At 43.0% G+C, this 11,870-nt stretch overlaps 1 non-coding gene across 1 annotated transcript; it reads left to right on the plus strand.

Moving 5' to 3' along the window:
- The first annotated feature begins 11,250 nt into the window (after positions 1-11,250).
- Positions 11,251-11,441, plus strand: LOC117069176. Its single transcript, XR_004431423.1, has one exon. It is a non-coding gene; the product is annotated as a U2 spliceosomal RNA (small nuclear RNA).
- Positions 11,442-11,870: the final 429 nt, after the last annotated feature.

Below are 11,870 nucleotides of genomic sequence, written 5' to 3' on the forward strand. Positions count from 1 at the left end.
CAATGCAAGCTCTGCCACTCACTTTCTGGCTGAACTGGGGGAAATTTCTCAACCTGCATGAGGTTCTGTGGGTCATGTGGGGATTCAATGGGTCCACATATTTAAGCCATCAGAACAGTGGCCTGGCACACAGTAACTGCTCAGTAAATTTTCACCATACTTATCAATGTGATTATCAGTATAACCTTAAATTGGTCCAGTTCCTGATTTCTTTTCATCCTGACTAAATTCTTTTAAATCTTAGGTTAAAAGGCTAAATAAATTTGCCTAGCCAGAACAAGAGAAAGATTTGTTGAGCATCTGCTATTCTGCTCTTCTAGGAACAAGGATTTGGCAATAAACGAGATAGAGCCTGTCTTCTCAGGAGCTTACAACGGACAATAAACACATTAAAAAGTAAACAAACAAGTTGAGATGTAGTAGATTTGAGTAGTATTTCTCTCTTTGGAATGAATTATAACCACATTAAAATCTTACTTGTGATGTTCTTGATGTTACATGTTCATGTAAGAGAACATCTTCCACTTAAGGAATTGATGTATGAATCCTAGCAAAAAACTGAATAAGTCAGGATATCTTCTGACTTTCTTTTCCAGTTCCACAAGATGTAAGCAGAAACTGGAGATGCTACACTTTCTCTTTTGGTAGAAGAACGTTGCACTTGACTACAACAAGATTTTAAGCCTGATTTTTATATCTCGAATTGTGTTTGTTCACAATTCAAACTGGCTAAAGACTGAATTCCAGGCTAATATTCATAGTGTGGTTCCAGCAACTGGAAAATGGACTGTGTTTCCTTTCAGCCTTCTAATTCCTGGATGAAATGAGTATACAGTCACATACCACGTAATGACATTTCCTGACTGCATATATGACGGTGGTCCCGTAAGATTACAAATACCGTATGTTCACTCTACCTTTTCTGTGTTTAGGTATGTTTAGAAACACGAATGCTGTGTTTAGATATGTTTAGACACACAACCACTTAGCATTATGTTACAGTTGCCTACAGTTTTCAGTATAGTAACAGGCTGTCCAGGTTTGCAGCCCAAGAGCAATAGGCTCTACCATACAGCCTAGGTGTGTAGTAGGCTATGCCATCTAGGTTTGTGTAAGTCACTCTATGATGTTCGCACAATAAAGTTGCTTAACGATACATTTCTCAGAATGTTTCCCAGTCATTAAGCAACACATGACTGTATGTTACTGCTGTTACGTTTCATAGCAGCCAACCATCTTCAGCAGGAAGGAAGTAGCCCAGACAGTATCTCTGCACAAATTAGAAAAAGATGCCCCCTTCCTTAAGGCATTTTTCTGCCATCTACCTGAAATATTTTATAACACATATTCATTTCTACAAATATTCAGTGCACACCCTGCTCAACCACATCAAACGAGAAGCAGAAGAACAATTTATATTACAACTTTATTTTTAATTGCCTTCTTTTTACCCTTTCGCCTTGTAACCAGTGTGACAAAACACATTCTTGCCACCTCCAGGCAGACAAAAAGATGCATACCAGGGATTAGTAAGTCTATACCAGATCCTAGGAATTGAGTACATCCTTGGGAGGGGGAGGAGACAGTCAGTTAATATCTAGATGACCACAACAAACCAGCAAGGAAGTACAATTGCAACTCCCTCCAAAACCCAAAGAACCCCCAAAAACAAAACCAAAAAATGTCTCCGTCTGACCTGGCACTGGGCCATCTTTGTCAGCTGCCAGATTAGCTTTCCTGCTTTTATCCATCAATAGAATGAGTATTGCTCCATTGTTTTGCAATTACAGTGGCCCTTTGATCTCTTGAATCAAAATTGAACTTTGTCTTCTTGTGTGAGAGAATACAAGATCCACCCCATATCAGTTTTCTGGAGCTCCAGATCCATTCTCCAATGCTAGGCAGACATCTCTGCTAGACGACCATTAGGCACCTTAAGCTCAGCATGCCTCAAACTCACCCCATCCTTACCCTTCCCAAACCTCTTTCTCTTCCTGTAGTCCCCACATCTCCATTGACTTCGTGACTCTTCTCTCAGTTTCACAAATGATTAAGTACCTTCTTAGAGTTCCTTTCCCTTCACCTGACATCACGTCAGTTTCCACCACCTGCTGCGTGCTCTGCATGTGGACATCTGCCGGGATCTCTCTGTTCCCATTGCCTCAGCATTGGATGAAGCCTTGGGTCCTTGTCATTTCTCCCTGGGACTAATGCAGTGGCTTCTCAGCTAGTGCTTTAGCCATTCCCAAGTCTCCTCACCTCTTTTCAATTTTCTGCTCCCCTGTTATCTGAACAGAACTGGGACCATTTACCCGCACTGCTTATAAACCTCTAGTGGCTGCCTACTGCCTTCAGGATCAAATCTCCACTCTGTTCCAGTCTACCCCAAGCTGCCGCTGGTTTTAACCACTATTCACTGCTCTGTTGTCTGCTTCTCCTCCCTATCCCATGGTATTCCCTGCCACTTTTCACTACTTAGAATTTTAGAATTCCCTCAAAATGCTGTGCATCAAGCCTCCTGTGCTTCATGGATTGAATACCACCACCTTCTTCCTCTGGCAAACTTTGTTTGTTTGTTTGTTTGTTTGTTTTTTGACACAGGGCTCTCTCTGTTGGCCAGGATGGAGTACAGTAGCTCAATCTTGGCTCACTGCAGTCTCGACCTCCTGGGCTCAAGCATTCCTCCCACCTCAGCCTCCCAGAGCGCTGAGATTACAGATGTGAGCCACCGTGCCAGGCCCCTCTGGCAGCTCTTATTCATCCTTCAGGTTCAGCACAAGTGTCACTTCTCTGAAGTTTTCCCACCCCCACCCTCTTCCTTTGATTTTCCTAGCACAGTTTATAAACGTCTGTCTTGATATTTTTGTCATGATGTGCTGCAGCATGTTTCCCCTCCCAGGGGAGGTGCCCGGTCTCATTCCTTCCCTAAGGCACTCAGAGCTGACTCGGTAAGGATTGTACTCAAGGGTTGGTTGAGACCTTGAAATGGAAAGATAAGGACAATGAGACAGGCAGGTGGTTCTATGGGCTGTTGAGCAACTCTTGATGAGTTTCGGGGACACGAGTGAGGGGACTGCGGGTGCCCTGGGGGCCACTCGTTGTTTAGACAGCTGGAAAACTCAGATTGTTAAAAATCACAGTTTTCATCAGAATGTTTTCTTCTTTTGTACACATGACCTTCTACACTTCTAATGAAACTGGGCCTTTACAAAATGAAATAAAAGGATCTGTGCTATTATTGACTATAAAGTGATCATCTTTAAAAAGACAGACACTAAGAAAAAAGTTACTAATTCAGTGAATTGAAAGTCCAGAGTTCTAGAATTGATTTATGGGTTCCAGCAAGGATCAGATACTAAATGATTAGGTCTTTTATCGTCTTCCAACTTATTGTTTAAAATTGTTACAAAGGTGAATTCAGGCTGGGCATGGTGGCTCACACGTGTAATCCCAGCACTTTGGGAGGCCTAGGAGGGTGGATCACCTGAGGTCAGGAGTTTGAGACCAGCCTGGCCAACATGGTGAAACCCTATCTCTACTAAAAATAATAATTAAAAAAATTAGCTGGGCATGGTGGCACATGCCTGTAATCCTAGCTACTCAGGAGGCTGAGGCAGGAGAATTGCTTGAACCTGGGAGGTGGAGGTTGCGGTGAGCCGAGATTGTGCCACTGCACTCCAGCCTGGGTGACAGAGCAAGACTCTGTCTCAAAAAAAAAAAAAAGTGAATTCAGTCTTGCTTATATATTTTGAGTTCCTTGGAGCTCAACAGTCTACTGAAAATATAAGATAAATGGGTTTCATTATCTTGCCTGCTTAAATTTATTGATGCAGGGGTAGAAGCAGGAGAAGAAAAATAAGAAGAAAAAGAATTAATTGATGAGCAATTTTGTGGGTTTTTTTTGCCAGGGAACAGATTTTTCCAGAACTGTGTCTTTTTTTTTTTTTTAGGAAACAGGAAGGTTATCTTGGATTATGACTAATTAGATTAATTTTAAAAACAAACTATATATTCATTATAAATATATTGACTTATAGAAGAAATATATTTATATATTTATACGTTCATTCTGTTATATTAGTGTGACAACATGCCATAATGTTTATAGACAGCTAACAGCCATTTATCAGGGGCTTACAGTGTCCTGCTCAGCTGAGCCCCTGGGATTCAAAGTGGGGGGACCCTGCTCCTGGACCCAAGTTGCTCATAGTGTCATTGGGGAAATGACAAGGTAGAAAAAAGAATAATCACAAGGCAATGTAGTACGTGTAAAAAAGCCTTTAACATTCTGTTGGCACACAAAGTTCAGTCAGATATTCTCTGCTGATGCAGAGGCACATGTCACAAAGGGGGACACAAACTGGCTCCAGGTGTGGCCAAAAAAGTGTGCAGTAATGTTCTCTAGTATATACTTTTCCGTTTTTCTCTGTTCTAGCTTCTCAATATGATGTCTAGTCTAATCAAGCAAATTCACAAATAAGCAGGTGGAAGTTTAAGAAAGGGACCTCAGAAGTCTTCTGGTTTGGGCCGGGTGCGGTGGCTCACGCCTGTCATCCCAGCACTTTGAGAGGCCGAGACAGGCGGATCACGAGGTCAGGAGATCGAAACCATCCTGGCTAACATGGTGAAACCCTGTCTCTACTGAAAATACAAAAAAATTAGCCAGACGTAGTGGTGGACGCCTGTAGTCCCAGCTACTCGGGAGGCCGAGGTAGGAAATGGCGTGAACCCAGGAGGCGGAGCTTGCAGTGAGCCGAGATCATGCCACTGCACACCAGCCTGGGCGACTGAGCGAGACTCCGTCTCAAAAAAAAAGAAGTCTTCTGGTTTGGCCCATTCTTTTATGATGAACGTTCTAGCTATAGGGACTGGGATTTGTGTGAGGTAACCCAGGTGATTGCACAGTGCCAGCCCTCAAAGCCAGGTCTAGGGCTCTGTCCCACTTTCCCAAGATGCCCCAAAGTCTTCAGGTGTCTACTAGGAAAGCTTTGCATTACTGGGACAGGTGAAAACCAAACTCTAAAATCAATGACTAGAGAGATGCTTTCAATTTTATTTTAAAACTGTGTTTTGATTATATTTGTAATTCACTTTTCAGACTTAGGAAAGAAGCTTCATGTTACAACAGGCTGATGTGTTTTCAGCTCAAGAGTAGAGACTTCTGTCAATCGTGTGGGATCATGAGTGCCTCAAGTGTTGGAGGTCCATGCGTTGACTAAGAAGAACTCCAGCTGCTTCAGATTGCTTGATTGTCACCGAAAAGTACATGCACTATGAAGAAGATTGCAGTTAACTGGATATTAAAATTAGATGTCTTGATGAGGCAAATCATTTCAATGTATTTCTTCCCTTTCTTTGATTTCCTCTCATGTGTATTATAACAACTGTAGTAGCAGAGGGCTCCAGAAGGAACTGCTCTCACCCTTACCTGCACTGTTTTGTTGAAAAGGAATGTTTCTGATTTTATCTCCTCATTTTTACTACTTCTTCTTATCTTTTTTTTAAGTTTTATTTTCATGGTACGACATGTGAAGGACCTCAGGGCTTTTGGCATGTGTGTTAGCCAGAGGTGTTCTACAGTTTCTTTAGTGATATAAGACAATCTCCTTTTCTTCTTCTTCTTTTGGAGAGAGTGTTTCAAGCCCTGAGGGCTTAATATTACCATTTTCACATTTGGATGGAGTTTTTCCAAATGTCTTGTGAGCCTTGCCAGTGGTGGCAAGCTGTAATTGGTCAAAAATGAAAGTGAAAACTTAATGAAAACTAAGTTTCCAGTCTCATCTTTATGGCCAATTTCCCAGGTAACCTTGAGACAGTCCTAATTGCATGAGGCATAGTGGGAATGATAATATCTTACTGATGGATAGGCTTGTTGTATAACTAAATGAAGTCACATCTGCAAATCATCTCAGCTTCTTAGAAAAGGATGGTATTATGGAACCGTGATGATTACAGCAGCCAAGGCTCTGTTTGTAGTGATATCTGCTCTGGTGTACTTTGTCTTGTCTGTTTCATTATAGCCAGCAGCTTTTTAAGGGAAGTCACAATGGGGTGCAATGATACACTGTCATTACAACTATTCTTTAACATCCTGGTCCTGGCATGTCCTGGTAGGTTCATTCCTGTATTCCACAACGAAACCCTCCACTTCAGAGGGTGCCTCATGACATAGTCTAAGACACTGGTCTAGGCTGATGCATATTTTTAGTGTCTTAGAAAATGGAAGACAGGATAAGTAAACGTGGGCCACGGAAGCCACATTGTTTGTCCATTTCCACTCTAGGAGATTTTGACTTCAACAACCTGAGCAATCCTGAGGCTTCTGGACAGTTAGTTGGTTTCAGAATCCCCACTATGCTTCTGGACAATTCTAGGGCAAAGGGGCTCAGGCTTCTGCTGCTGCTGCTTCTGCTGCTTCTGCTTCTCCTTCTCCTTCTTCCTTCTTCCTTCTTCCTTCGTTGTTCTTCCTTGTTCTTCTTCTTGACAGAATCTCTCTCTTTTTGCCCAGGCTGGAGTGCAGTGGCGCAATTTCAGCTCACTCCCAGGGTTTCAAGCAATTCTCCTGCCTCAGCCTCCCGAGTAGCTGGGATTACAGGTGCCTGCCACCATGCCTGGGTAATTATTTTATTTTATTTTTGTATTTTTAGTAGAGATAGGGTTTCACCATGTTGGCCAGGCTGATCTCGAACTCCTGACCTCAGGTGATCCACCTGCCTCGGCCTCCTAAAGTGCTGGGATTACAGGCATGAGCCACTGTGCCGGGCTGGGCTCAGGCTTCTTTAAAGGGACCACGTGACAACTGCATGAGGGAGGGACTTTTGTTGACTGTGCCCTCGACTCCTAGGATTTCCTGGTATTTTTCTGCCAAGACTTCTCCCTGGAGCTTCACCGCCTGGCCTGTGCCTCCAGCACTCGGCCGTAGGTCCACAGTGGCAGCACTGCCTGGAGGTCATTCTCCATAGAGGCCCCTCTCTGGTGGCAGAGTCACACACCGCATGTATGGCCTGGACTTTCGGGAACACCGCTGCAGGGAGAACACTGTGACACCATCAGAGATGTGTGCAAGCATCTTTAACCTCCCCTAGTAATCTGTGTGTCCCTAAGAGAATGACATGACCATGAACTTGAACTCATCACTAAGCAGACTAGTGACCACGAACTAATCCCCACCGAGTGCCAGGCTGTCTTCACTTCTCACAACCATCCTGGAAGTGAGGCGTGTTATCCCTTTTTACTGATGAGAACACTGAGACCTAGGTGAAGGAAATAAATAAAACAAGAGGACTCTTATGAGAGAGAAGAAAAACCAAAGTGTTTTTTCCTCCACGCGTATGCACACATCACTCAACACAACACTTCTGACACCTGGGGTTGGGGGTGGGTTTCCACACACACGAACCAATTCTCTGTGGACTCCAGCTGGGCATCCTTAATTCAATTTAATTCTGACAGTATTCACCCAGAGAATCAGATCCCACAGGTGGAGGGCTTGGTCCCACAAGATTGCCCCTACTTCGGGTGCCAGTTGCATGTAGTAAGTTGTCACCTCTACCTCCACTGGCCAGCTCAGATTTGGATTTGGGGCTCCCACAACGTCCTCCTTAGGTCTGATTAATTTGCTAGAGCAGCTCACAGAACTCAGGGAAACACTTTACTTGCGTTCACCCATTTATTATAAGGCTATGGCAGGCCGGGCGCGGTGGCTCAAGCCTGTAATCCCAGTACTTTGGGAGGCCGAGACGGGCGGATCACGAGGTCAGGAGATCGAGACCATCCCGGCTAACACGGTGAAACCCCGTCTCTACTAAAAATACAAAAACTAGCCGGGTGAGGTGGCCGGCGCCTGTAGTAGTCCCAGCTACTCGGGAGGCTGAGGCAGGAGAATGGCGTAAACCCGGGAGGCGGAGCTTGCAGTGAGCTGAGATCTGGCCACTGCACTCCAGTCCGGGCGACAGAGCGAGACTCTGCCTCAAAAAAAAAAAAAAAAAAAAAAAAAAAAAAAGGCTATGGCAAGGATAGAGTTGAGTGGCCAGATGAAGAGATGTGTGGGGTGAGGTGTGTGGGAAGGCACACAAAGCTTCCCTGCCCTTCCTGGGTGCACAACCCTCCAGATACCCCAAGCGTATAGCTATCTGGAAGCTCCCCAAATCCAGTCCTTTGGATTTATGGAAGCATCATTACGTAGCTATGACTGATTAAATCATTGACCATGGGTGATCAACTCAGCCTTCAGCCTCTCCCCGCTCCCTGGAGGTGAGGGGTGAGGCTGAAAGTTTCAACCTTCTAATCACAAGGTTGGTTCCCCTGGCAACCAGCCCCCATCCAGGAGCCCACCAAGCCTTGGGTCATGAGAACAAAAGATGCTCCTGTCACCCAGGAAATTCCAAGGGATTTTGGAACTCTGTGTCAGATGTTATCACTGAGGAAATTACAAAGGTCTTAAGGAGCTCTGTGTTAGGAACCAGGGGTCAAAGACTAAATATTACAACAATAGATTCTCATTGTGTAGATCAATGGATTCTACACATGTTTGTGTGTATTATACATATATATATCTTAATATATCACTACATCATAATCTTCTCTAACAAAAATTGGTGTGTTTTCCAGAGAAAGCCAAGGTTCCTCCCATATTGGGTCCTCTTCTTCTATCTATCCCCAGGGAACAGATCTTAATAAACAATAGCATAGGAAATCCACACCAGCCTCAACATCCTTTACATACTTTGGTTAAGGAAGGGCCTGAGGGTGCTGGGCTAGCAGTTGGAACTGAGCTTCATTCAAATGCCATTCTCTGTGTAAACGTCTTGTAGCTGCATCTTTTTCTTCCCCAACTAAAATTCTAAGACGAGAGTGAAATCTTTAATTGGAAGTTTGAAACCTAATTATTTGGATATATAATTTGATTTCATTTTAATTTATCCCTAGTTTTATTAAGGTATAATAGACAAATAAAAATTGTATATATTTATGGTATACAATGTGATGTTTAGATATGTGTATATATACACTGTGAAATGATTAAATCAAGCTAATTAACATATTTGTCACCTCACATACTTACCATTTTTTGCTGTGAGAACATTTAGATCTACTCTCTTAGCAATTTCCAAGTATGCACTATTATTAGTTATAGTCACCGTGCTATACAGTAAATGCTTTATACACTTCAACCAATCTCTCTCCATCCCTGTCTCCAGCCCCTGGCAACCACCATTCTATTCTCTGCTTCTTTAAGTTCAACTTTTAAAAATCCCATATGTAAGTGAGATCATGCAGTATTTGTCTTTCTGTGCCTGACTTATTTTACTTAGCATCATTTCCTTTAGTTGGGTATTTTATATCTTGCATTGTTATCTATCTATCTATCTTTTATCTTTTATCACACCCTGAGGAAGATGTTCTGCCCTAATAGTCATTACATAGAAAAAGAAACTAAGGGATAAGGAATATAATTACTTTAATGTTTTTAATTAGGCCTTTTAATAGGCACTCAAAAATACTAACATAGCACAATGAGATCATTTACTCTAATTACACTGAAGGATAAGGGCCAAACTTGTGTGAGGATTTAGGCTTTTTGGTACCTACATACTAGTCTCTCTTCTCTATTCTACTTTTATACAGTAGAAACAAGAAGTATATAAATATCTGTTAAATGAGTAATCTTATCTGAAATTAAATACCTGTGTTTGCAATGTATTATGTGAATAAAAAGGAAGGAAGATATAGATACATAGGGAAAAACACTGGGAAATGACTCTGTAACATGAAAGAGTATGGGAAAAGATTACAAGGAATGTTACAAGATACCTTCACTACCAGTGAACCAGTACAGTATCATCTGAAAGTGAACTGACATTAGTTGTAAATGCAAACTCAAGGGCGGTCACAGAAATTTTTTTTTTTTTTTTTAACAAAATCAGTATAATTGGTATGGGAAGAGAAAAAATAAAACAGAACCGTATAAGGGGTGCGGTGGCTCATGCCAGTAATCCCAGCACTTTGAGAGGCTGAGGTGGGCGATTACTTGAGGTCAGGAGTTCCAGGCCAGTCTGGCCAACATGGTGAAACCCCGTCTCTACTAAAATTTCAAAAATTAGCCAGGCCAGGAATGATGGCTCACACCTGTAATCCCAGCACTTTGAGAGGCCAAGTCAGGCAGATCACCTGAGGTCAGGAGTTCGAGACCAGCCTGGCCAACATGGTGAAATCCCCCTCTCCACTAAAAATACAAAAATTAGCTGGGCGTGGTGGCAGGTGCCTGTAATCCCGAATACTTGGGAGGCTGAGGCAGGAGAATGATTTTGCTGCCTCAGCAATCATTACATGTGATCGGTCACTTGATGGATCACGTTACATGTGATAGGTCAAAATGCAAGAGTAAGAAAATGATTGCTTATTGGGAGCATAGACATTCACAGTCATGAATGATGGTGATGCCAGGGAACCACAGACTGTCCACATGGGTGGCTGAGAGAGTGGCATCTTTGCTTCTGATGGTTCAATGCACACAAACTTAATTTTATGCAAAAGTTATTAAAATATTATATAAAATTACCTTCAGCCTCTATGTATAAAATGTGTCTGAAACATAAGTGAATTTTGTGTTTAGGCTTGGGTTTGATCTCCAAGGTATCTCATGGTGTATATGCAATATTCCAAAACTCAAAAAAATCTGAATCCAAAGCACTTCCCGTCCCAAGCATTTCTGTTAGGGGATATTCAACCTGCATCAGTTTTCCTGTTTGTTTCCTTTGACTTCTCTTCCACACTGCTGGTTTCATCATAAGTCTGGTGAGTCCTCCCTGTCTGTTATGGAAAGAATTCTGTGATTGGCCGGGCGCGGTGGCTCAAGCCTGTAATCCCAGCACTTTGGGAGGCCGAGATGGGCGGATCACGAGGTCAGGAGATCGAGACCATCTGGCTAACACGGTGAAACCCCGTCTCGACTAAAAATACAAAAACACTAGCCGAGCGAGGTGGCGGGCGCCTGTAGTCCCAGCTACTCCGGAGGCTGAGGCAGGAGAATGGCGTAAACCCTAGGAGGCGGAGCTTGCAGTGAGCTGAGATCTGGCCACTGCACTCCAGCCCGGGCGACAGAGCAAGACTCTGTCTCAAAAAAAAAAAAAAAAAAAAATTCTGTGATCGGTGTGGATTTCCTATGCTTCTGTGTAGGAAGGTCTGTTTCCTGGGGATAGGTGGAAGAAGGGGGTTTGTCCAGGGCTTACTGATAAGATTTCTCTCTAGATCGCTTCTTGCCTTTTGGCTAAGATCATGTGTAGAATCTGTTCTTACCAGTTTAATACGCTGATATATCCTCTATCTGAGGACAATACAGTAAATGGATTTTTTGAGCAGGGAGATGGAATAGGAGCTTGCTCCATCCACTCCACACATCCACCTGGTATTGCAGTACCTCCAGGAATGGTGTAACCCTCAGGGGATATTTAAAAAAAAAAAAAAAAATTTCAATCTAGAGGCTATAGGCTGCAGATGCTGCGGGTGCTCAAATGAGGAGAGCTCTGCTGCAGGGCGCCACATGCCAGAAGCCTTGGCTTTCTCCAGCCACTCAACTTTTTGCTAGAGAAGAATTCCCTGGTTTGTCTGCACTTTTTTCCTCTACCTGGGAATAAATGAGACTGTGCACTGTTTCTTCACAAAGGGGTAGAAAGAGGACTGAACTGTCAGGGGGCTGCCATACGTAGGATTTTAATTCGATTTCCCCTGTTTTCAGCATAATTTCTCACTCTTGCTTTCCACTTTACATGCCAGTGTCAAACACAGACTTTTTTTATTTTTTATTTTTATTGTATTATTATCATTTTTTTGAGATGGGGTCTCACTCTGTCAAGTAGGCTGGAGTGCAG

Source organism: Trachypithecus francoisi, unplaced genomic scaffold (assembly GCF_009764315.1).
Source record: "Trachypithecus francoisi isolate TF-2019V2 unplaced genomic scaffold, Tfra_2.0 Lachesis_group21, whole genome shotgun sequence".
Taxonomy (NCBI): Eukaryota; Metazoa; Chordata; class Mammalia; order Primates; family Cercopithecidae; genus Trachypithecus; species Trachypithecus francoisi.